Source organism: Mercenaria mercenaria, chromosome 5 (genome assembly GCF_021730395.1).
Source record: "Mercenaria mercenaria strain notata chromosome 5, MADL_Memer_1, whole genome shotgun sequence".
Taxonomy (NCBI): Eukaryota; Metazoa; Mollusca; class Bivalvia; order Venerida; family Veneridae; genus Mercenaria; species Mercenaria mercenaria.
Window position 1 is genome coordinate 93824933 of NC_069365.1, and position 26272 is coordinate 93851204.

At 34.6% G+C, this 26272-nt stretch overlaps 1 protein-coding gene across 3 annotated transcripts in view; it reads left to right on the forward strand.

Annotated features, from left to right (window-relative positions):
• Positions 1-26272, forward strand: part of LOC128557220 (uncharacterized) — a 124840-nt gene that overhangs the window by 65977 nt on the left and 32591 nt on the right. The window lies entirely within an intron of this gene.

Consider the following 26272-nt stretch of genomic DNA (forward strand, 5'->3'; position numbering starts at 1 on the left):
TTCTAAAACAAGCCTATATGTAACAAATATTTTAGCTCACCTGAGCCAAAGGCTCATGGTCAGCTTTTGTGGCCGCTCAATGTCCGCCGTCCGTCGTGCGTCGTCCGTCCGTCAACATTTCCTACAAAATCTTATCCAAGAAAAACGATGGGCAGAATTACACAAAACTTCTCAGGAATGATCCTTAGGTGGCCCCCTTTCAAATATTTCCAAAGAATCAAATTCCATGCAGAACTCTGTTTGCCACGGCAACCAAAAGGATAAACTGGTGTAGAGCCTTGATATTTGGCACGTGGCATCATCTTATGGTCCTCTTTTAAGATTATTCAAATTGTTTCCCTGCGGTGAAAAGAGGCCCAACACGGAGGCCACACGTTTTACATAGACTTATATAGGAAAAAAAATCTTCTTGTCTGAAACGGCAAGACCTTTCCTTTCAATATTTAGTACTTTGCATTGCCCTGTGGTCCTCTACCAAAATTGTTCAAATTATGCCCCTTAGGTGAAAAGAAGCCCTGCCCGGGGTGTCTGAGGTTTTACATAGACTTATATAGGAAAATACCTGTCTGAAACCACAAGATCGAGCCTTTGATGTTTTGTAATTATTTCCCTTGGGTGAAAAAAATGTTCTGCCCTGGGGGTACCAAGTTTAACATAGACTTGTATTGGAAAAAAATAAAGATCTTCTTGTCTGAAAGTTAAAGGCTAAGGCCTTTGATATTTAGTGTTCTTGCCTAGTAGATCTCTAACAAGATTGTTCCAATTATGCCCCTGGGGTGAAAAGAGACCCCCGCCCAAAGGGGTCACTTGCTATATGAGTTATATTGGAGAAATACTTCAAACATTTTCTAATCATATTTCTTAGACTGTTCAATTATACAATTATACCTGATGAACCCAACGGATTAAGGATCGCTTGTCTGTGACCTTGACCTACTGACCTATTATTTAAGATTCAGCCTTTAAATTTGGATGGCATGTACCGTTTAGCACACCGATCTTAAAACTGACTTTCAGTGACCATGAATGTGACCTACTGACCTACTTTCTTATTTTTAAGTTATTTTTATACATGTATGTAGTTAAAACGTGTATTACATCACATCTTCATTTCATCTACTTTTGTAGTTAAAACGTGTCTGTTCTTTGTTTGTTTAATTGATTGTCTGTTTGTTTTGGGTTTAACGCCGTTTTTCAACAGTATTTCAGTCATGTAACGGCGGGCAGTTAACCTAAACAGTGTTCGTGGATTCTGTACCAGTACAATCCTGTTCTTCGCAAGTGACTGCCAACTTCCCTACATGAATCAGAGGTGGAGGACTAATGATTTCAGACACAATGTCGTTTATCAAATAGCCAAGGAGAACATACGCCCTGCCCGAGGATCGAACTCACGACTCCGCTATCCGTAGACCAACGCTCTTACCTACTGAGCTAAGCGGGCGGGCTTTGTTTGTTTGAAGCATTTGATTAAAATAAATAGTTTTTAAAACCTTAATCGGAAAGATTCATTCGTGAACTGTTTAAAACTTCTTGAGTAAAGATTCTGAAATTATGTTTCCAAGTCTGCAATGCCCATTTGTGTAACTCCAAATATTTTAGGGGTGGGGATGGCAGTTATGCATGCCCTTGTCTGTCTGTCCGCGCGTCATCAAATAATAAAAAATTGCATTTAGGTATTTGTATATATAGCATGTGAAGGTTATCACTTTGTGTTCTATTTGGGATTTAACTCATTTAGGTTAAGAGTTTTGGTCCTTGACTTTGTGAAAAATACACGTTTCATGTAATGTACATTAAAATACAAGTGCTTCAAATTTCATGTTGGACATATGTTAAAAATATATTACATTAATAGTCATTAAAACAACGTAGCAATATTATTCAGCATCGGATTTGTACACCTGAGAGTTTTTTAATTTTCACTCTGCAGGAGTTTCCTTTTTTCACATTTTTAGCCTTTTTTTAAGTGCTTCTTTCTTATGTAACACAATAAGAAACCAGGCATGGAAAACTGACTAAGCATTCGACAAACGACTTTCAAACAAAAATGTCGTTAAATATCCGACATATGACATTCAAATAAAATCGCAAAAACCGGCTAAGTAAAAACGACATTCAAACTTTCACCGTTACAGGAAAAAAAATGTTGTTTAGTACCCGATATACGATATTCATAAACATTTTGAATGTCGTGCAACAACTGACATTGAACATAATTATAACATTCGCACTTTTTCCTGGAAAAGATTGTAATGTCGTTTTAGTACGCGATGTGCATTATACGGCATTCAAACAATTTTGAATGTCATGTGACATTGGATATTTGAACTTTAACTTTGAAGCAAACTTTGAATGTGGATACGTCATTCAAAACTAATTTGAATAAAAGTGCATAAAACGACCGACATTGAATATACAGCATTCGAACTTGGACTTTACAGTACCTGGCATTTTGTTGAAATATGGTTTTAAAATGTTTTCTCAGAAGTAAGTACATCTGAACGCGTTTGAGATATTGTGATCGAGCTGAGTCCCTGTTTTTTCATTATGCGTCGTCTTCGGTCTATTCACTGAAACACTTTATCCTTTGAAGTCACTGTTCACCTTGTCTATAGTATTTCGGTATGAGCCTTCCTCAAGATTTAAGATTGCATTAACTTTAAAACAATAATCTTTAAAGGCAGTATGGCATTTGTGAAAAGTACGCATTAAGTGTTATACTTAACGCCAGTAAAAACGAAAGTTTATGATAATGGCCCGAGAGTTTATGAACTTTAATTGCAACAATTGAGACCAAAATAAGTTTATATTTATTTGGAAACAGTATTTCATATCCTTCATGAAAACCCATTTCTTAAGTGTCAAAGCTATGCCTGTCTATATTTTGTTCGCTTATGTTTGTGATAGGGGAGGTAAAACTAAATTGCCAAAAATGTTAGGGGGTAGGGTACTATTTACGTCTACCAGGTTGTTCACTGTTAATTACAGTAACTATTTGATTATCAGTAAATGTATATATGTCAAACAATGACAGCAATAAAGAATTCATCCAAAAGGAATGAAGGTCAAACTCAACATTCAAGGTCAAAGTTCAAATTTATGTAAAAGTCACAAACAATGTCATATTTGAAAAATTCATTTTTATTCTTAAAAAAACAACAGTTTGTTATCATGTTATAAGTCACTCATCTTTATTTATGTATTGTATTTATATCAGCCAAAGTCAGAAATGCAAGTCTTATTGCAGAATGTCAAGGTCAACCCTAATAATTGAAGGTCAAAGGTCATTTTCATGCAAAAATGTGAAAAATGTTACCTTTACTTTATCTAGTCTGTTTAATATGTCTTCACATTATTAGTCACTAAAGGTAATTCGTTCTAATGTTGGAATGTCGGGCAAAGTCAGCATTGCAAATGTAACCCCAAAACTACCAAGGGTAAAGCTAATGTCAAAGGATATCAAAGGTAAAAGGTAAAATTTATGTTAAAAAAATCGTATGAATAGCTTCTTGTTTGAAATATAACAGATTTGTTTTTATCATTATTAGTAATTGCTCGTGATTTATTTTAGTGTATTTATATCCCACAATGTCAGTAATAAAGATATCGTATGAAATCAGACAAGTTCAAATGTGATATTAAGGGTCAAAGGTCATTTTTAAGTAAAAGAAGAAAAAAATAGCTCTTTAACATTTCTCTTTGTTAAATATAATTTGTCGATATTAGTCAATGATTTCAATTCATTTTAATGTATAAATGGTAGGCAATTTCTGGTTTGTACATATAATTTCAAAACATTCAAGGTCAACCATTATATTAAAGGCCAAATATATGTTAGACGATGTCATGGAAGAGAAATAAATCAAGGTCAAACCTGGTATTAAAGGTCAGTGGTCATTTTTGTGTAAACGATCATAACGTAGCATACTTTCTTTCAAAAATAGGTTGTTGTTGTAATTCGCTGTTAGCAATTTGTTTTAATGTATAATTGTCGAGCAAGGTCAGCAATGTAGGTCTTATCTTAGTAAGTCAAAGACAAACCTATTATCAAAGGTCAAGGGTAAAATTTGTTTGAAAATTCGCAAAAACAGCCTTTTTGCAGTGGTCTTACTTTATTGTTTGAGAGTATTTTTGTCAAAACTTGTAACTGATCATTATTCATTTTAAAATATATATAACAAATGATATCATTCTTCCTTAATAATGAAAAATTGTTCAAGATCAAACCTGACATTAAGGTACAAAGAAGAGGGTCTTCAAGAAACTCACTATTATGAAAAAAACAGGCTGGAACAAGTTGGGGAGCAAATGAAAAGATCCTACGGCAAGTCTGCACAGGCAACGCACGGCCCATAACAGAGTACGCACCCACCTGATGGGTAACTGCTTCCAAAACCAGCAAAGATAAACTGGACAAGTTTCAAGATTCAGTCATGAGGATAATTTTCGGAGCAAATAAAACAACAATAAAAGAAATGGAAAAGAAATCCAATTCCTGAGCCATTAGAGACACGACAAGAGTACAAAGCCATTGTGGAGGTAGAGAAGGCAAAGAGACTACCATTACACCAACTCCACTCAGAACTCGGGAACACAACCAAGAACAGACTAAAACGACAGAGTCTCAACCATATCGTCAAAGAACTGCAGAAAGGGAAAGCAGCAGCACTGGGCACAGAGGCAGAGCCGCTTGTGCCCGATAAATGGGTTCCTAGTGGTCCGAGAGCTCACGGACTTTTATTGCAACAATTGAGGCCAAAAGAAGTTTATACATTTTTGGAAACAATATTTCCTATCCTCCATGAAAACCCATTTCTTAAGTGTCAAAGCCGTGCCTATCTATATTTTGTTCACTTATGTTTGTGATAGGGGTGGTAAAACTCACTTGTAAAAATTTAGGGGGTAGGGTAAAGTTTACGTCTACCAGTTTTTTCACTGTTTAATTACAGTAGCTATATGATTGTCATTTAATGTATATATGTCAACCAATGTCAGCAAAAAGAAATTCATCAAAAAGGAATGAAGGGCAAACTTGATATTTAAGGTCAAAGGTCAAACTTATGTATAACTCACATAAATTGGCATATTTGAAATTTATTTTTATTCTTAAAAATTAGTTTGTTATCATAAGTCAATCAGCTTTATATATGTAATGTGTATATATCGGTCAAAGTCAGAAATACAAATCTTATTGCAAAACGCCAAGGTCAACTCTGATAATTAAAGGTCAAATTTCATTTTCATGCAAAAATATGAAAAATGGTACATTTACTTTTCTAACGTTTTTAATTTGTATTCACATTGTTAGTCAATGAAGCTAATTCGTTTTAATGTCTGTATGTCAGATAAAGTCAGCAGTGCCAAGGTAACCCCAAAACTGCCAAGGGTAAAGCTTATATCAAAGGTCAAAGGTCAAAATTTTGTGAAAAATTGCATGAATAGTTTCCTTTTTGAATTATAACAGCTATTTCTGATCATTATTTGTAATTGCTCGTAATTTATTTTAATGTGTATTTGTCCGACAATATCAGTAATAAAGATATCGTCTAAAATCAGACAAGTTCAAATGTGATATTAAGGGTCAAAGGTCATTTTCAAGTAAAAGAATGAAAAAATAGCCCTTTAACTTTTCTTCTTGTTTATGATATTTTGTCGATATTAAACAACAATATCAGTTCATTTTAATGTATAAAAAGTAGGCGATATTTGGTATGCACATATTATTTCAAAAATTTCAAGGTCAACCGTAATTTCAAAGGTCAAAGGTCAAAAAAGTGAATAAAATTTTGCAAAAATATCACCAGTTTGTAATAATTTTTATTGTTTTAAAGTATTTGTTTTGTCATTTTTAGTAACTGATCGTTGTTCATTTTACTGCATATATGTCAGACGATGTCTTGAAAGAGAAAATAAGTCAAGGTCAAACCTGGTATTGGAGGTCAGGGGTCACTTTTGTATAAAAAATTATAACCTTTTCCATACTTACTCATTACTTTGATCAAAAATAGCTTGTTGTTATAATTCACTGTAGCAATTTACTTTAATGTATACATGTTAAGCAAGGTCAGCAATGTAGGTCTTATCATTATAAGTGAAAAGCAAACCTATTATCAAAGGTCAAAGGTCAAATTTGTGTAAGAATTCGCAAAATAACAAGAAATTTGCACTGATTTTGGTTGCGGGTTTATCCCGCTACAAAAGTTAAAGTGTATTTCTGACAACCAAAGCATCTTTATTTTATTCCGAATCACGTCCAAAAGATGTTCATGTGCTGCACAAAATAGTCCCATTCATGAACAGTGCGGATGAATTATCAATGAACAAGCAGTTCTTATTCAACCTGTATACACTCACACTGACCATTTAGATTACATAAGATCTGTTAATGATAAGGTATTCCAGCCCATGGTTACATCACAATCTGGGTGTGGCAGAGTTCATCTTAGATATGAAAAACATTAAATTTGTATTTGTTTCTCATTCATGTACATTCATAGACTGGCATTTAAACAGAAACTAAATCTACCAAAAACCCGCAACCATCAGACATTTCAAGGCTTTGATTCTTATTGTGTAGGTTATTTCTGTCACTACTAGTAAAACTGATTAGTATTCATTTTAAAGTATATACAACTGACAATATCACTGTTGAAATAATAATGGAAAATAAGTCAAGGTCAAACCTGACATTAAAGGTCAAATGTCATTTTCATGTAAAAATTCAAAGTACAGCATTTTTTATTTTTTCTTCGTTACAAATTATCTTGCCATTTTGTTCATTGAAAATAATTCTGTCTTATGTTTATTTGTAAATCAATGTCAGCAATGCAGATCTAATTTCAAAACAGTGATTGGTAAAGCTTATATCAAAGGTAGAAGGTGAAATTTGCGTGAAAGACCGCAAAAATAGCATTTTTGCAATACTCTTCACTGTTTAAAGGTATTTTGTCATTATTAATATCTTATGGTTATTCCTTGAGGTTTCATACATGTATATATATGGATCAAAATCAACAATGGAGATATCATAAGACATGGGTCTAGATCAGCCCTAATGTTAAGTTTAAAATTCATTTTCGGGTAATAAATTCAAAAGATATCACTGTTATTTTATTTTTTTTTGTTCAAACATATCTTGTTGTAACTTGCTGTTAATTTATTTTAATGTTAGCCTTTAATTACTTACTTCCTTACTGCCTTCCATCTTCTTATGGCCGTTTTATATTTTATGATTAGATGCGGCAAAGAACTGCACCGTATTCTGCAGGTCGCTGATATCTCTCCACGGCTTGGTCTCAAATGGGATGTCTGTTGGCCAAACTTCCTGGCGTGCTTCTTCCAGATAGGAACAGCTCTGAAGAATGTGAAACTGTGTTTGTTTCTCTGATCCGCACTGACATTTAGCTTTCTCTGCAACTTCCAGCTCCTTCATATGTTTTCTCAGGCCACAGTCTTCAGTGCGTAGACAGAAGACAGTTAATTGGCTGTTTAGCTTGTGTAGACAGTCCTGATTTGGCAGGTAACCTCCATTTATGTTCTTCCAATCTGACGCAAAGCTGTTCTTCCGCAGAGTCTGAGCTTCACTGTATGAAGTTGGAGATTGGGGCTGTATTTGCCTGGTTGCTGTCTTTGCAAGTTTGTGCGCAGCTTCATTTCCAGCTATGCCCACCAACATGTGCAGGAATCTATCCAAATGCTACATTGTTGTTCTCAGGCAGGAGATTGATGTTTTTCAACAGCTGTCTGATTAAGTTGTCTGATGGACCTGCTGAGAGAGCCTGAAGAGCTGATTTGGGGTCTGTTAAGAATATATTGTCTCTTTTCTCCTCGCTCATACTGTTCGAGTGTTGCCGATGTGAGGGCTTGCATCTGGATCTGTAGTTGGAGCATCTCTTGCCGACTGTATGAGAGAGTATGAAGGAGGAGCTGTCTGAAAATTTGATGTAGGCACCACCCCAAGCTTTCTGAACTGCCTTTTCCACTGATCCATTGGTATATTTTTGGATCCAAAAGTGTGCTGGATAGCGGTTATTGATCATTTCTAGCGTAAGAGACTGTTGGTAAGCCTGATGTTGCTTTCCCTTTTCTTCTACTCTTGGCACCTCCAATCTGATTTTGGGAGCACATTGTCTGGGAACCCATTCTTTGGGCTCAGCGGCTCTGCCTCTGTGTCCAGTGCTGCTGCTTTCCCTTTTTTGCAGTTTTTTTTGACGATGTGGTTAAGACTCTGTCTTTTCAGTCTGTTCTTGGTTCTGCTCTCGAATTTTGAGTGGAGTGGGTGGGATGGTAGTCTCTTTGCCTTCTCTGCATGGACAAAAGCTTTGTACTCTCGTCTTGTCTCTAATGGTTCAGGATTGGCTCTCTTTTCGATTTAGTTTATTTGAGTTGTTTTCATTGCCCCGGGATTATCCTCAGACCTGAAATTGAACCTTGCCCAGTTTATCTTTACTGGTTTTAGAAGCAGGTACCAATGAGGTTGATGCGTACTCTGCTATGTACCGTACGTTGCCTGTGTAGACTTGCAGAGGATCTTTGCATTTACTCCCCAACTTGTTCCAGCCAGTTTTGTTTTCATAATATCGAGTTTTTTTTGAAGGCCCTATCCTTTGACCTTTAATGTAAGATTTGACCTTGACTAATTTTCATTATTATTTCAATAATGATATCATCTGTTATATATACTTTAAAATGAATAATAATTAGGTAATAGTTTTTAAATACCCTCAAAAAATAATGAAAAACCATTGCAAAAATACTAGATATTTGGCTAATTTTCACGCAGATTTGAACTTTGACCTTTGATAATAGGTTTGGCTTTGCCTTATTTGGATAAAACCTACATTCCTGACCTAGCTTGACATGTATACATTAAAATAAATTGCTAACAGAAAATTCTAACAAGAGCTATTACTTTTGAACAAAGTAATGAGTAAGTACGCTACAATTCGATCTTTTACACAAAAATGACCCCTGACCTTTAATACCAGGTTCGACCTTAACTTACTTTTTCTTCCATGACATCGTCTGACATATATACAGTAAAATGAAAAAGACGATCAGTTACTAAAATGACAAAACAAATACTTTTTAACAATAAAAACTTTTCAAACAGGTGATATTATTGCACATTTTATTCACTTTTTTGACCTTTGACATTTGAAATTATGGTTGACCTTGAATGTTTTGAAATAATATGTGCATACCAGATATCGCCTACTTTTTAAACATTAAAATGAACTGATATTGTTGATTAATATCGACAAAATATCATAAACAAGAGAAAAGTTAAAGGGCTATTTTTTCATTTTTTTACTTGAAAATGACCTTTGACCCTTAATATCACATTTGAACTTGTCTGATTTTAGACGATATCTTTATTCCTGATATTGTCGGACAAATATACATTAAAATAAATTACGAGCAATTACAAATAATGATCATAATAGCTGTTATAATTCAAAAAGGAAACTATTCATGCAATTTTTCACAAAAAATTTGACCTTTGACCTTTGATATAAGCTTTACCCTTGGCAGTTTTGGGGTTACCTTTGCACTGCTGACTTTACCTGACATACAGACATTAAAACTAATTAACTTCAGTGACTAACAATGTGAATACAAATTAAAAACGTTAGAAAAGTAAATGTACCATTTTTCATATTTTTGCATGAAAATGAAATTTGACCTTTAATTATCAGAGTTGCCCTTGGCGTTTTGCAAAAAGATTTGTATTTCTGACTTTGACCGATATATACACATTACATATATAAAGCTGATTGACTTATGATAACAAACTAATTTTTAAGAATAAAAATAAATTTCAAATATGCCAATTTATGTGAGTTATACATAAGTTTGACCTTTGACCTTAAATATCAAGTTTGCCCTTCATTCCTTTTTGATGAATTTCTTTTTGCTGACATTGGTTGACATATATACATTAAATGACAATCATATAGCTACTGTAATTAAACAGTGAAAAAACTGGTAGACGTAAACTTTACCCTACCCCCTAAATTTTTACAAGTGAGTTTTACCACCCCTATCACAAACATAAGTGAACAAAATATAGATAGGCACGGCTTTGACACTTAAGAAATAGGTTTTCATGGAGGATATGAAATATTGTTTCCAAAAATGTATAAACTTCTTTTGGCCTCAATTGTTGCAATAAAAGTCCGTGAGCTCTCGGACCATAGACAATGTGCTCCTAAGATCAGATTGAAGGTGTCATGAGAAGAAGAAAGGGGAAAACAACATGAGGCTCACTAACAATCTCTTAATCTAGAAATGATCAATGACCGCTATCCAGCACACTCTTGTGTCCAAGCATATACTACGGAATCCTGTTTCCGCCATCGACTTTTCGACTAGACAGAAACGCGAAAACTTGAAATTAAGTATCTAATTTATACTTTTCATGCTATAAATTTACCGCGAAAAGTCGAAATCTTGAAGTTTTTGACCCGACAATTGTCGTGCAAACGTCAACTTTTCGACCTAGAATCAAGCGCGAAAAGTAGAAATTAAGAGAGCTAATTTCAACTTCTCGTGCTAAGATATTTCCTCGAAAAGTTGAAAAGTCGAAGTTTGTAACGCGACAATTGTCGTGCAAATTTCAACTTATCGACTGAATTTGTAGGGCGAAAAGTATAAATTAAAGTCTTAACTTCTACTTTTCGTGCCAGTTCTTTGGCCGATAATTTCACGATATTATCGCTTAAATTTCGACTTTTCGTTGTAGGACGAATTTAACGGGGTAGGCATAGAGTCTTGATATTTGATATGTGACATTATCTAATGGTCCTCTATGAAAATTGTTCAAATTGTGCCCCTGGGGTGAATAGAGTTCCCAAGTTTTACATTGTATAGGAAAATCTTCTCGTCTGATACCGCAAGACATAGGCCTTTGATATTTGATATCAAGCATTGCCTTGTGCTCCTCTTCGCAATTAACTAACTAATCCGGAAGTGCTGTTTTGTTTACCTATTTAGTACAATTCAACCTTTAAGTCAGCATTAGGTTTCACTATACTAAAAGTATCAGGAGTGGTGGCACTGCTATAGAAATAGAACATTGACTTCAAAAAGCTATTCCACTTCATTGTAAGGTGTGTAGAGTTAAGTATATCATGATGAGCATGTTTATAAATCTTATAAAGATATGAATCTCATAAATCCTGGAAAAGGGCTTAAAAAGTTCTAGAATTTCGTATTGGCAGATCCATATGGACTTTGCCTTCCTGTATCCAGTACCTGGTGGGGGTATTAATCACTTTCAGTGATAGCTCTAGTTTTTCTAAGATGTTAAATTGTTCAACATTTGAAGTAGAAAATAAATATGTAGGTATATTGTGAGAGCACACTTCTTATTTTACTACCCATTTTACTATAGATAATCAAAAGATCATATAATGTAGTTACTTATCAAGTACATAGCTTGTCCTGTAACAAAAATAAGTTCAGCTCATAAAATATCGTTTTTCTTTGTGTTTGCAATGCTTTAGCCTACCTTAATGATATACTCAATAGCATAAGACTTATTCAGGGATTTTTTTTATATAGGTGCTCGCTGGAGGGGCATACACGTTTTTGATGCATTCGTTTTTGTACTGTTGTTTTATTTTCTTACTTGACCTGTTACAACTAAACAAAAATAAGTTAAATTTCTTTGTGTGTTTGCTATGCTTTAGTCTACCTTAATGATATACTCGATAGCATAAGACTTGTTCAGGGATTTTTTTTAAAAAGGTGCTCGCTGGAGGGGCATACAGGTTTTTGATGCATTCTTCTTTGTACCGTTGTTTTATTTTCTTAAGTGGTCTGTGCTAATAAAAGCCTATAAGATGTTTTCTGCTTTGTTTCACTTTATTTGTTTTTAGCTCAGCTCAACTATTTGAAGAATAAATAGAGCTATTCTACTCTTCTTAATTCTTCCTCTTAAGATCCTTCCATTATGACAGATTAAAATGATATAATGAGGTTTCACAACTGTTTAATTTATATAATTTATAACACTTAAATCTTGAAAATAAAAACAAACAAGCAAAAATACCATTCCGAGTGCAATGAGCTATGTAACATTATAAAGCCATTATTTTAACATTACACTCCGGGTGGCTCTAATTTAAACAATAAAGTCAGTCATGGTATGCTTCACGTGTCTATCTACTTTAAAGCACCAGTGCACTTTACGATATGGACTGTTTTACCTCCAAATGTACTTTACGACTTGGACTGTTTTACCTCATTTGAGGTAATTCCGATCTCTGGTTACCTCACTACTCATTGGTTAGTTCTTGTAGGTTTCTAGGCTGTCTTTGACGCTGGCGGATCGCCTTGTCGAGCGCGTCCCACAGGTGCTCAATTGGCGACATGTCGGAAGATAACGCAGGCCAATCAAGAATGTTGACGCCGTTCTGCTGCAAGTATGCCATATTTATACGAGCCACGTGCGGACGTGCGTTGTCCTGTTGGAAAATGAGATTGTACGCCGGATGTGCGTTGATGTAAGGTACCACCACAGCACGCAAGATGTCCTTTTGGTATCGCTGACCGTTCATGTTACCGTTACGCGCTTCTGACCTATCCTGCAAACTTTAAAAATGCCCCCTTCAATCAATTAATGCATTTTATCGCAGTCTACTGTGGTATTTGATAAGTTTTTGTTTTTTATTCTGTTACAGGATAGTTATGTGATACTCATGTCAAATTTCAGTGTATTTGGTATAATATTAAATGAAATATTGATACTTATGTACATATGGGCGTTTGAACTTTTGACTAGTATAGTTACATAAAATTTTGATCATATAAGGATAAGACATATCCTTTGCAATAAAACTAAAAAAGACAGTGTTTCTTTTAATGTTTTTGTAACACATTGGAGCAATTGTCTCCAGCTACAAGGTGAAAAGCATGGATATTTGATAAGCGACGTCGCCTATGAAAAAGCTCAAATTATGCCCATCAGCCCATAGTATGAAAAAGGAGGGTTAATCATCGTGAATAGTCTTACTCTTGTGTAACTGACTTTTTAGCTCGACTATTCGAAGAATAAGTAGAGCTATCCTACTCACCACGGCGTCGGCGTCACACCGTGGTTAAGTTTTTCGTACCAGTCCACATTTTGAGAAAGTCTTTTGAGATAAAGCTTTGAAACTTTCAACACTTGTTTACTATCACCATGGCCAGTTATAGGCAGGAGCACATAAATCCATCAAGGATTTTGGCTGAATTATGGCCCCTTTCAACTTAGAACTCTTGGTTAAGTTTTTCGTATCAGTTTGTATTTTGACAAAGTCTTTTGAGATAAAGCTTTGAAACTTTCAACACCTGTTTACCATCACCATATCCAGGTATAGGCAATAATACATAACTCCATCATGGATTTTTGGTGAATTATGGCCCCTTTTGACTTAGAAGTCTTGGTTAAGTTTTCCGTACCAGTTCATATTTTTTGTGAAGTGTTTGACATATGGCTTTAAAACTTTTATCACTTGTTCAGTATAATAGTCTCTATCTGTAGGAAAGAGTACGTAACTCTGTCATCTATTTTGGCTGAATTATGGCATTATTTGGACTTTGAAATTGGTTCTGTTTTCATACAAGTCCACGTTTTGTCAAAACTATTTGACATATGGTTTTTAAACTTTGAACACTTGTTTATCATTATGATTTCCATCTGTAGGCAAGAGTACATAACTATTTTGACTGAATTATGGCCCTTTTTGGACTTTGAAATTGGTTCATACATTGCCATTTAGTGCAAGACTTATCGAAATCAAAGAAATACAGGAACATTGTTTGTCTAATCTATTTATTTCTTTTGTCTGAATATCTGTGGAAACATTTTGACCCATTCTTCAATCTATTCTTCGAATAGTCGAGCGCGCTGTCATCAGACAGCTCTTGTTTCTTAACAAGATCACAGATCCGGAACACCTGCATGATTTTTTCAGTAATTACCTTGAATAATCTTTACCATGACCAACATGTACTTACCTAGTACTAGCTCACCTGTTGCAAAGTGGCAAGTTGAGATTTTGTGATTATCCGTTGGCCATGCATGCATAAACTTTTGCGTGTGATCACTCACTGCAAATGCCACATTTTTCAAGGGTAATTAGGTCAGAATGTTTATCTCGGTATCTAGGTCGAGTTTGAATCTAGGTCAAGTGGGGTCAATACCTACGTAACCAAATACGAAAACACTGTGACCAATCTAGAGGCTATGTTTTTCAATGGATGTTCATGAAACTTTGTCAGAATGTTTATCTTAATGATACCTAGGTCAAGTTTGAATCTGTGTCAAGTAGGGTTAGGCTATAATTTTCAGTGGATTTTCATGAATCTTGGTCATAATGTTTCTCTTGATGATATGTAGATCCAGTTTATATATGGGTCAACTGGGGTCAAAAATTAGGTCACTATGTCAAATTTGAGGAAAACCTTGCAACCATTTTAAAGGCCACATTTTTTATCAGAGTTTCACGAAACATGGTTAGAATGTTCATTTTAAGCCTTGTGACTACTTTACATGCAACATTTTACAGTGCATCATCATGTAGACAGTAGTGACAAGTTTATCAAAGATATTACCAAAATTCTATGTCGTTATTTACCTTTGTGACTTTTTAGAATACACCTATGATTACCTTTTCTTAAACACCATTGAAAAATCTTACTGTTAATTCTATAATCATGTTAATGTAAACAATGGTTCCAGTGATAACATATATTTTTCCATTGCCCAACAATAATAGGTTGCCAACCAATGTCACCTTGTATAGCAGCATTGGGTGTATATTTGCCGGTGCCTAGGAAAAATCTCATAGCCCTGTGGTGTATTGCATTGATACAGGAAAATCTTCTTGCACCCCAAACAGCGGCTCCATAGCGTATAATTGGTACCACATTTGAATAATACAATTTTGTATAAACATCATAAGGTAACCCAACAAAGCTTTTGTACTTGGCAATGAGTAGTCCCAGGGCACGGCCAGCACTCTGAGCGACCATTTTGGCTGTAATGTTTAAATCAAGATGTTCAGTTAAGATTAAACCAAGGTATGTATATCTAATAGAACAGACCAATGATATACCTCTATATGACATAGGGTTTCTAGGATCATTAGAAGATGACTTTGGTATTGGGTTTATAATAGTTTTTGACCAGAGTGCTAGAACCTGACCAGTTTTAAAACATATATTGAAAAGACTATGCAAAATAAAAATTGAAGCATCATTCTTTAAAACCTCTCATGGTAACATATCAAAACCAGACGCTGTTCTGCTTTCCTTACTTCTAAAACACATATCAGTATCTAAAACATTGTCAGTTACAATATCAGCTACCTGCATAGGTATAGTCTTACTTTTTTCATTTGCAATACCTGTTTGCCCATTGTTTTCCAAAACTGGTTACTATCACAATGTAGATCAGATAAAGTATTATTTTGTGTTTTATACCAATAAAACCTTATAGAACGTTGTACCTCTCTATCAAATTGTTCTTTAACATTAACATATACATGCTTAAAATCATTTTTCAAAGATTTGGAAGAACAATTTAACCAATTTCTTTCTGCTGTATGAACATTTCGCCACAGATCAGACGATTTATCATTCCACCAAGGTTTAAACGTTCTATATTTGGAACAAGATAAAATGTTATTACTATAAATGGTTATAAAAGGTATTTTTCTCATACATTTCTGACTTAACAATATCACACCATTGGTTGTATGCAACATCTATGTCCGACTGCATTCTCAGGCTAGTTACTAGTTTAGCTATTAGGTCATTTAACTGTGTAACTATACTTTGGTCAGACAGAAAATTTCCTGGGATATTACTGAAGTTGGAATTGTCATAACTTTGCGATGGCATGCAGTGAGCCTGTGAATACAATCCAATATTTACATCGATTTTCCAAAGAAAAAGAAGAGTGATCTGGTATATTTCTAGCAATTACATTATCAATATTTATGTTACTAGTATCTAAAATGTATGACAACGTTGTTGCTCTTTTCATGAGCTATAAAGTTTGCTTTACTTAGCTCTTGATCTTTGTTACATATCCTCCTCAAACTCAAGCCATGCTTGCAGGACAAAGATTATAATTTCAGATTTGTTGTATTAACCATAAATAAAGGGTTATAGCTTCATGACAGGTTTCTGGCATTTCCTTTCCATTCCTTTCAAGAAGGATTTGAAATTCTTCAACATACTCATCAAGACAACCATACTGTGGTGTCCTAACAGTGAATCTTTCTAGAGCATCAATATCCTCAAACTCTACTGGAAATTTGTAGTCTCTTGCACCTTAAAAATAAAAGAAAAACAACCTTGAATGAGTGGCAAAATTGCCATCAATACTTGTTGCACAGTGACACAATATAAAGACCTTCAGAAGCTTGCTAACAGTGTGTGCCCAGATCACTTTGTAAAAACTGTATCTCTTACGCAATTAAGGACTTTGCAATTACTTGGCACAAATGCTCACCGAAATGAGACCATGTGTCTTGCTTAAGTCCTAGGTCCATACTTCAAATGCACATATAGAGGTTATAGGTCAATTTTGCATTAAACAGAACTTGTCTAGACTGTCATAAATTATGACATAACTTGGTTCAATTGTCCACCATCATCAGACATGTATATTCCAGGCTAAATTTATCCCTAAGACAACTTATCTAGCGATATATTAAAAGTAATGAACTATGTCCTATTAGATCTTAAAAAAAAATAAAGCAATAATTACTATGATTATTGGACAGTGAAGTTGAGATATGGTAAAAAAAATCTGCTAATTATAATTAAGTATGTACAGTACTGCTTCTTTATGTTTCATTCTGTTCATGTAGGAACGAAGGAACTGAACAACTAACCAAACAGTTCTGGGTGGTGATAGAGCAGGTTTGGCTTTCCAGCAAAACTTGACGAAGTTCTAACACGATGCAAGTTCCACTGTTCTCTCAATTCATCAAGCTCTTTCTGAAGCAACTTCGTAAAACAAAACCTCAGACACTCCCTGAAAAAAATAGGTAACAAAACAAGAGGGTCATCATAGATGATCTTAAGGTCGCTCACCTGTTGAAGTACACTGTTTCATTGTTTCAATGTACTAAGTAACCATGTGTCCGACTTTTTGACACTTGATCGATCTACGTATCACCTAGATGTCGCATTTAACCAAGTTGGTGAAAATCCACCGAAAATTGTAGCCGCTAGAGCGTTCACAGGCTATTTTATAATGTACATAGTAAACCTGTAACCTAGTTTTAGACCCAGCATGACCCATATTCGAACTTTACCTAGAGATCATCTAGAAGCAATTTATGAGCAGGTCTGGTGAAATTCCAATGAAAATTGTAGCTGCTAGAGTGTTTAAAGGTTTTTTTTAATGTACTAAGTGACCCCATGACCTAGTTTTTGACAAGACATGACAAATATTTAAACAAAGACCTAGAACTCACCTAGAAGCAACTTCTGACCAGGTTTGTTGAAAATATAATAAAAAAAAAAGCCGCTACAGCATTAAAAAGCTAATTTTCAATGTACTTCGTGACCGTATGACCTAGTTTTTTTTACCCCATCTGACCCATATTCGAACTTGACCTAGATATCATCCAGACACAACTTCTGACCAGGTTTGGTGAAAATTGAAGAAGAATTGTGGCCACTAGAGCGCAGACATCGATTGTTGACGCACGGACGCACACACGGACGGAGGAACGACAAAATGTGATCACAAAGGCTTACCTTGTCACTGTGTGACAGGTGAGCTAAAACACCCAATAATTGTATTAATTTATACAATCAGTTCAAAAATTTATGAACATGTGTGTGTATATATATAAACAAGAACTGTCAGCTGACAGCGCGCTCGACTATTCTCAGTGCTTGATAGTATAATATAAGCTATGGGTAAAACTTCAACATTACAATAAGCATATTCTAAGTCGAAAAGGGGCCATAATTCAGTCAAAATACTTGATAGAGTTGTCTGCTACTGTTAACAGAATGGGGTTATGATGGAAAACAAGTATGCAAAATATGAAAGCAATATCTCAATGGACTTTGAAAATATTTGGGGTGGTACGCAAACTTTAACATTTGTGTGACGTTCACGCTAACGCTCAAGCCGACGCCGGGGCGAGTAGGATAGCTCCCCTATTCTTAGAATAGTCGAGCTAAAAATGATAAAAAAGAAATCAAATGCGTTTTTAATATGTATTTCGTCTACCAACCGGTTTCATGTAAAATCGTTACGGCAGACATAATGAAAATGTGGCGTTGCCAAGTAACGTAACAAAGTACACATGTGTACACAAACATTTATAAAAAAAACACACACAAAATAAATCTAGGAGGTCCCTATATAATACATGTAATAGTGTGAAAAAATTTCCCACACAGAGAGAAAATGAAATAAAAAATATAGGTCGCCATCCTTGCTTTTGAGTTATCTGCCCTTGAAATCAAGAAACAATGAGAAAATCCGATTTCATGGGAAATTCTTCACACTTTTATTATATAAGTAACTCCCACACACTATCATCTAAGTAGAGCTGAAATAAGTTACTTTAACAATATTTGCGAAAATATCTGTACATCTTCTAGTTGAGGTTTCTTACCTGCATATTTGTCAATAATTATTTATAGACTTTGTGCATTATACTATGGTTGAGACAATACTCACACATGAACTGGACTTTCTGTGGACAATACCCAATTGTCATCCAGATCTTTGAAATAGTCAATCCAGCAGCCTATTCCCATTTGCCGCATTAGCCTCCACCACGACTCGATTCTCTAGAAATTATAAAAACAATTTAAAATTCCACTATCCTTGCTTCAAACTTGGTAGGTTTAAACAGTCAACATACATTATTCTTGATGACTGAAAAAGTTCCATGATAAACATTAACATTGTTGGGAAGGCAAAAGGTCTACCTATTAGCTTAGTACTCATTCCTAACTGCTGTTGAGTTATCAGTCTTGATATGCACTTTCATAATGAATCATAGACAAGTACCTACAAGTATGCATCAGGCCAGCAATGCTTATTTGGCCAGTCTCATATGGCACAGATCCAGTAATCAACCAAACCACTGCAAGCGTCCATTTTATATGTTTGTTTACAAGTTGAGTCACTAAGAGGCTAAAATATATCAGTCCATTTACCATATCTGTACATGTACAGAGATTATTATACAATGACAAGAAAAATATAAATTGGTTTTGAATAAAAAAGTAAAGAACAAAAAAATACATGTATAATATGGGTATGGTCAGCTTTCACAACTTCAGACAGATCTTGGACAAGGCTCAAAATTGCCCATTTTCCTGTGATGTGTGTTATTGTAAAATAAGGTATTTCCATCAGGCACACATTTCTCAAAAAGTGTTTCTGAACTAGTTTGTGAGTAAATTTATTTAGCAATCACATGACTATTTTTTGTGAATTTTGTCTGACTTGTATGTGATAATGGTTACCATCCTTTGTTGAAAGTAACTATTATGCATTTGGTACTTTGGTACAAGTGGTATAAAAAATGGCTATCAAATTTTTTTTAGACAAATAGTACACCTAAGGGTAGGACCAGAATCTGATGTTTTCACATGTTGGATAATTAATAGCTGGCAATTTCACTGCAGCTCAAAAATAGCAGAGTCAACAAGTAACCATTAGCTATATAGGTTTCAAAGCATTCAAGCATGTCAAGATCATCTTTTTTAAACATAACACAGAAAACAGATAAAAGTATATACCATTAATGCTGCCTGAACTCTGGGCACGACCAAAGTTCTCCTTCTTTTCAAACCAAGGCTACGAAGAATTTTCTCAAGACCTCTAAGACTGTAATACTTTAAATAAAACTTAATTTATTCTGCCGGTTCGTCAAACTTACTTTTCATGGTATTATGTAATTCACACCTTATTAGAGGTTATTACTCAAGTACATATTCTAATGAAGTTCCCTAACTTGTAATTTTATGTGATGTATATGTCACAAAATAAGAGGATTTTTCAAATAATTATTTGTTTTACATTTCTAATCTTAGCGTTAAAATAATAAAAGTTTAAATTAAAAAAAAATAATTTCGGAATATATATTATCACAGTTTTAAATCATGTGTTATGAATCTGTAAAATACACGAAGGTATTGAAACAATCACAGACATATAAATATATGATCTATACGTCTCTGAAATGAAACAATGTACATTTATTTTGTGCACATTGTTTTTTTTTTCTTTCTTCTTTTTTATATACTAGTAGATAGATCTATAAAACATTACTATTTCTTAATATAAAAAAATGCATTCCTCATATCTACTACTGTACTACTGTTTACATGAATTCGATATCAATTTTATTCAAATAATTCGTTTGCACCCGACAGCATTTATCTTTTTAAACTAATTAAATATCATGGCATGCACGGCTGGTGGACATGTGGGCTTTTAAGCTTGGTGTGTGAGTCTTGTTTGTTATCAGTTAGCTACGGAATCCTGTTAGTGCCATGTGAAATGTCGTCCCTCGCCCCTCAAAGGCGATGCACGACATTGCGATACCACATCACGACAATGCGATACAACACGGGACAATGCGATACGACACACAACAATGAGATACGACGCGAGACAATGCAATATGACATTCGTCAAAATGTCGCGATGTCGCTTCGCAGTGTCGTGCGTTGAGTTGGCAATTTTGGCACGATATGTCGCAGTACCGCGTCACATTGTTGTCCGTCGTATCGCATTGTCGCGCTTCGTATCGCATTGTCGCGACGTCGTATCGCATTGTAGCGCATCGTGTCCTGCATTTTAGCGACGCACGACAATGCGATACGACACATGACATTCTTACGGAAACGTTTATGGGCCTTGCAATGTCGCTTTAGATAACGCAAATATCGACATAATATCGCGAGAAATCAACATATTATCACAACAAGTCGATATATTTTATTGACATATTGCATTCATTTTTCCAATGTTTAACCACTTTTTCTCGTGATCCGCGTAAACTATAAAAATATTTCGACATATAATGACGATAAGAAACGACCCTTTCTTGATTTACTAAAGTGAGTTCTCGTAATATATAGTAATTGCTCTCTTTAGAAATATGGAATTTGGGTTTACAGGCCCGTACGAAGTATTTTCATATTGGGTGGACATTTCCAATACCATGCTAGTAAGACAAATCAACTAGCTGGAAGTTCAATCAGTAGAATAAACGCAATTTTGGAAATTATTTCGGGAATTGTTGCACTGACCCTGTTCCTAGAAGCCTGGCTTACCGCCAATATAAAGTGACCGTAGGGCAGGTTAGACTGTACTTTTACAACTATAAATCAGCACTTAGTTTGCAATTTCTGGGAGCGGGATGTGTTAAAAAAGCGGTTCCTAAAAACAACAGTAACGTTACCATAATTCCTTTGAATTCTGACAACACACAAAAGATATATGAATGTACACAAAAAAAAACAAGTTCCATATTTCCTGTCATGAATAAAACATGTAGAAATTATCGATGGAAAAGTATACACTATTCAAGCTGACCACTTATAGTATGTAAGTTCCTAATCCATGTGAGATGACATAGATAGCAGATAGTGTTACAAACACATTGGTCCGCCAAATGCAATGCAACAGATATTTAGGAAACCCAAGCAGTCTTAATCTACTTGATAAAAAACTCAACATTTTATTTATTTATTTCCCTTAATCATCTTTTTAAAGAAATCCGACTGTATTCTAGATGTACTTCATAAAAATATTAAAACTTGTTTATATTTTTAGTTTAAGAAAGTGTTGTTATTTTCGAACGTTCTTTAATAAAATACATTCATGAAACATAATCATTGTATTTTTTTTTAATTTGAATATTAACTTTTTATTACGAAATCCATGTTTAACCTAGATCTACTTTATGAAAAACATTTTTGTTATTTAATATAAAAGTGTCTTGGTGTTCATTTATGAAATCCATAAAAATAGAAAAAAAAATCAAAGAATTGTCTCATTTTCACAACACCTGACGGACGTCTGTTGTGAAAGTAAAACTGTGGATATTTTACTGTGAGACTTTTTTGTGCTTCATACTATCTGTCAACGAGTAGCATTAAGGCACTTACAAATTGCAGTAAACCAGAAATAAATTTTTAGTCTTGCTATTACAAGCAGCTCTGCCGAGTCTCTTTATAGAAAGGCAAATGATCCGCCGAGTGAAAATTTGGTGCCTAAATACTCGTAAACTGCCTATACTGTGAATCCACATTTTTGTCTAGCGATACTACACGTTTTTATTTTATGTTTATGTTCATTGTGTATTCGTATAATCTGCTTGACGAGTCCCCTGATCCACGCATACATACTGAATCCTAATCAAACACACCTTTCCTACATCCCTGCTCACTGTCATTGAAGTGACTTTGTATACATATAGTCGGGTTAAGTCGAGAACTTGCGTTAGAAAATCAAAAAATGGATGGTTTATATCGACATAATATGTCGAGGTATCATTACAGCTTACGCGGATCTCGAGAAAAAATGATTAAACATTGAAAAAATGAATGGAATATGTCAATAAAATATAACGACTTGTTATGATAATATGTTGATTTCTCGCGAAAATATGTCGATATTTGCGTTATCTTACACGACATTGCGAGGCCCATAAACGTTTCCGTACATTCTCAAACGACATTGTCGCGATGTCGTGTCGTATTGTCGTCAATAGCACGATGCGACATCCCAATACAAAACACGACAATGCAATACGACATCACAACAATATGATACGACGCGCGAAAATGCGATACGACAAACGACATTGTCGCGATGTCGTATCGCATTGTCGTGCGTCAACTGGTGTTTACTTGAATAAATAGCGATGTTCACTAAAAAAAAAGAACGCCTAATCTTTGTGGCATTTTTTTTAACAATTCATCAATTTCAATTTATCATTAAAAGCGGTAAAAGTAAGGTATCAAACTGAAATTTCTTTGAAGAATTGTATTGTCAAATCGAATATTAAAAACAAATGTTCTTCCCCGATTGGCACGCTGTCGGGAACATTTGCTGAACTTTGCCATTTTTGGCTTAAAACATTATCAGTAAAATAAGGAAACAGTGCTTATAACAGATTTATTTTGGGTAAATAACTGCAAATAAAAACTTGTTTTGAAAGAAAATGACAAAATCTGAATGTTTGTGACAAAAAAGACAACATCTGTTCATCCGTCTGTACGTAATTTAGGATAAAAGCTGTATTTCCGTACGTAAAATGTCCGTTTTTTTTCATTAACTTCAAAAAATTGTAGAATATTCCAAACACAAGTTATTTAAATGGTATTACTTTTATAAATATAATTTTAACATTGTCTAAACGGATACGTAATTTGTATAATTTTACCACCGACGGTTTCGTCGGAGGACCGTCTCAAAATGTATCATTTTTCGTGAAAATATACATACTTCTTCATATATTAAATACAGGGGTGGTCCTTGTCTGAGGAGCTATATCTTCATAACCTGATGTCTGATTTTAATTAATACATGATACCTTGTTGCAAAGGGCAAGCCAATACCTAGAGAAAAGTGGCCATGTCCGGTTCGTATCCGGTCAACTAAGGGTCAAGGTCATAGGTCAAATTCAGGTAAAATTCAATGATTTGTATTAGAGAAACGATTTGTATTAGAGAAACAAACTGAGAGCAAAGGCATGATCGTTAAAGGGCGCATGGCACCGAGTGTAGGTATGTACCGATGGGGGTATACTGAACAGTTTAAAATATATTATGTAATATAACAAGAGCAAAACCACTAGGCTTACAGTCAAAACTGAAAATATCAGAAAGAACACTTTATGCAGAAAGAAGAAAGAATCCGTATGACTAGGTTTTCCCGTCAGATAGGCAGCGCCTAATTTCATATTATGAAGTTTACCTGATACTGACATTCTTTTCCAGGTGTAAAAGTACCAATATTTCCCTGTATGTATGATTCTGCATATAATAATGCCAAATGTCATCTTCCAACGACATTTCGAAAAACGGTGATAGTATACAGTTTTTTACCAAGACACCTCTTACCGGTGTAGGGTTATGCTCACTGAAATTAGTCCTACAACGAAAAGTCGAAATTTAAGCGATAATATCGTGAAATTATCGGCCAAAGAACTGGCACGAAAAGTAGAAGTTAAGACTTTAATTTATACTTTTCGCCCTACAAATTCAGTCGATAAGTTGAAATTTGCACGACAATTGTCGCGTTACAAACTTCGACTTTTCAACTTTTCGAGGAAATATCTTAGCACGAGAAGTTGAAATTAGTTCTCTTAATTTCTACTTTTCGCGCTTGATTCTAGGTCGAAAAGTTGACGTTTGCACGACAATTGTCGGGTCAAAAACTTCAAGATTTCGACTTTTCGCGGTACATTTATAGCACGAAAAGTATAAATTAGATGCTTAATTTCAAGTTTTCGCGTTTCTGTCTAGTCGAAAAGACAATGGCGGAAACAGGATTCCGTAATATACCGATAGATCAGTGGAAAGAAACAGTTCAGAATGCTGGGAGTGGTGCCTACATCAAAATTCCAGACAACTCTATTCTCACACTCTCTCATCCAGTCGGCAAGAGATGCTCCAACTTCAGAGCTGAGATGCAAGCCCCTCACATCAGCCACACTACAACTGTATGAGTAAGGAGAAAAGAGACAAAATACTGTTATCCTAACAGACTCCAAGTCAGCTCTTTAGGCTGTCTCAGCAGGTCTCAGACATCTTAACGAGACAGCTACTGGAAAACATCAATCTCATGTGTGAGAACAAAAATGTAGCATTTCAATAAATTCCTTCACATGTGGTCATAGCCGGAAGTGAAGCTGCGGAAAGACATGCAAAGGAAGCAACCAAGCAAATACAGCCCCAACCTCCAACGTCATACAGAGAAACTCAGACTCTGCTTAAGAACACCTTTGCGTCAGACTGGAAGAACATAAATTGAGGCTACCTGCCCAATCGTGACAGTTCATTGCCGCATCTAATCTTAAGATGCAAAACGGCCATAAGCAGATGAAAGTAAGTAATTAAGTAAGTAAAGATTAACATTAAAAAACATTAATATGAAGTTATAAGGAAAAGATATTTTTAAACAAATCAATAAAATGACAGTACTGTCCTTTGAATTTTTGCCCGAAAATGAGTTTGAACCTTTAACATCAGGCTGATCTAGGCTCTTGTCTGATGATATCTTCATTGTTGACATTGACCTATATATATATAACAAATAAAAAAGAACCCTGAACGGGAACAAAATTTGTTTGACGTCGAAATTACGTCCCTTGTTTCCCTGACGTCAACGTCATTTCTATTGAATTAATTCCCTTTCTCTTATTGTTATAGATTTAGACACACTGATGAGCCATTCACGGCGAAACTAGTTTGTGACTTTTATATTAAAATTTAAGAAAAACTAAGCGAGTGTGTGAAGTCATTTTATAATTTTACGATATATATATATATATATATATATATATATATATATATATATAAAAGTTCAATTTGTAAGGAATAAACAGCAGCAGACTTCTGTGTTTTACAATTATTTTAATTCTTCACTGCAAGCGCTTTCAATACATATATCTTCAGGCAGTTTACATTTTGAAATAATGTACAATGACGTCACGTCATAACAAAAATTACGGGAAACGTCGTAAACAGACGTTGCGGCAAACTTCAAGAAAAATATATTATACACTCAAGAATACCCTGTGTATGTATGCACACAAAACTTGAAACAGATATATTATACCATTTAAAAGGGAGTTAATAACTGTGCTTAAAACATATTTATGCTCGATATATCAGTTTAACAAATAATATCAAGATGATTAATTAAAAAGTAATAAAAGCTTAAAAATCAATTATGAATACAGTAAAGAGAAAGAATTGCTCAAATTACCTTCACGTTCTTTATGACAAAAGTGGTATATAACCAATGATAGATATAGCATCAAAAATTAAAGGGAGGTAATAAAATTTAAAGCTAAAACTGTATTTCAGGAAAGAAAAGAGATAAAAATTTAAAAACAAAGCAATATAGTACGTTAAATGTACACAGTTGATGGTATTAATTTCTAAACAATTATGACCAATACTATTCCACGTGTAAAGATAGATGAGCATGCCTATATAAAGAGGAGATTCCAGTTACACTGAACATATATATATTAATGGTGAAAAC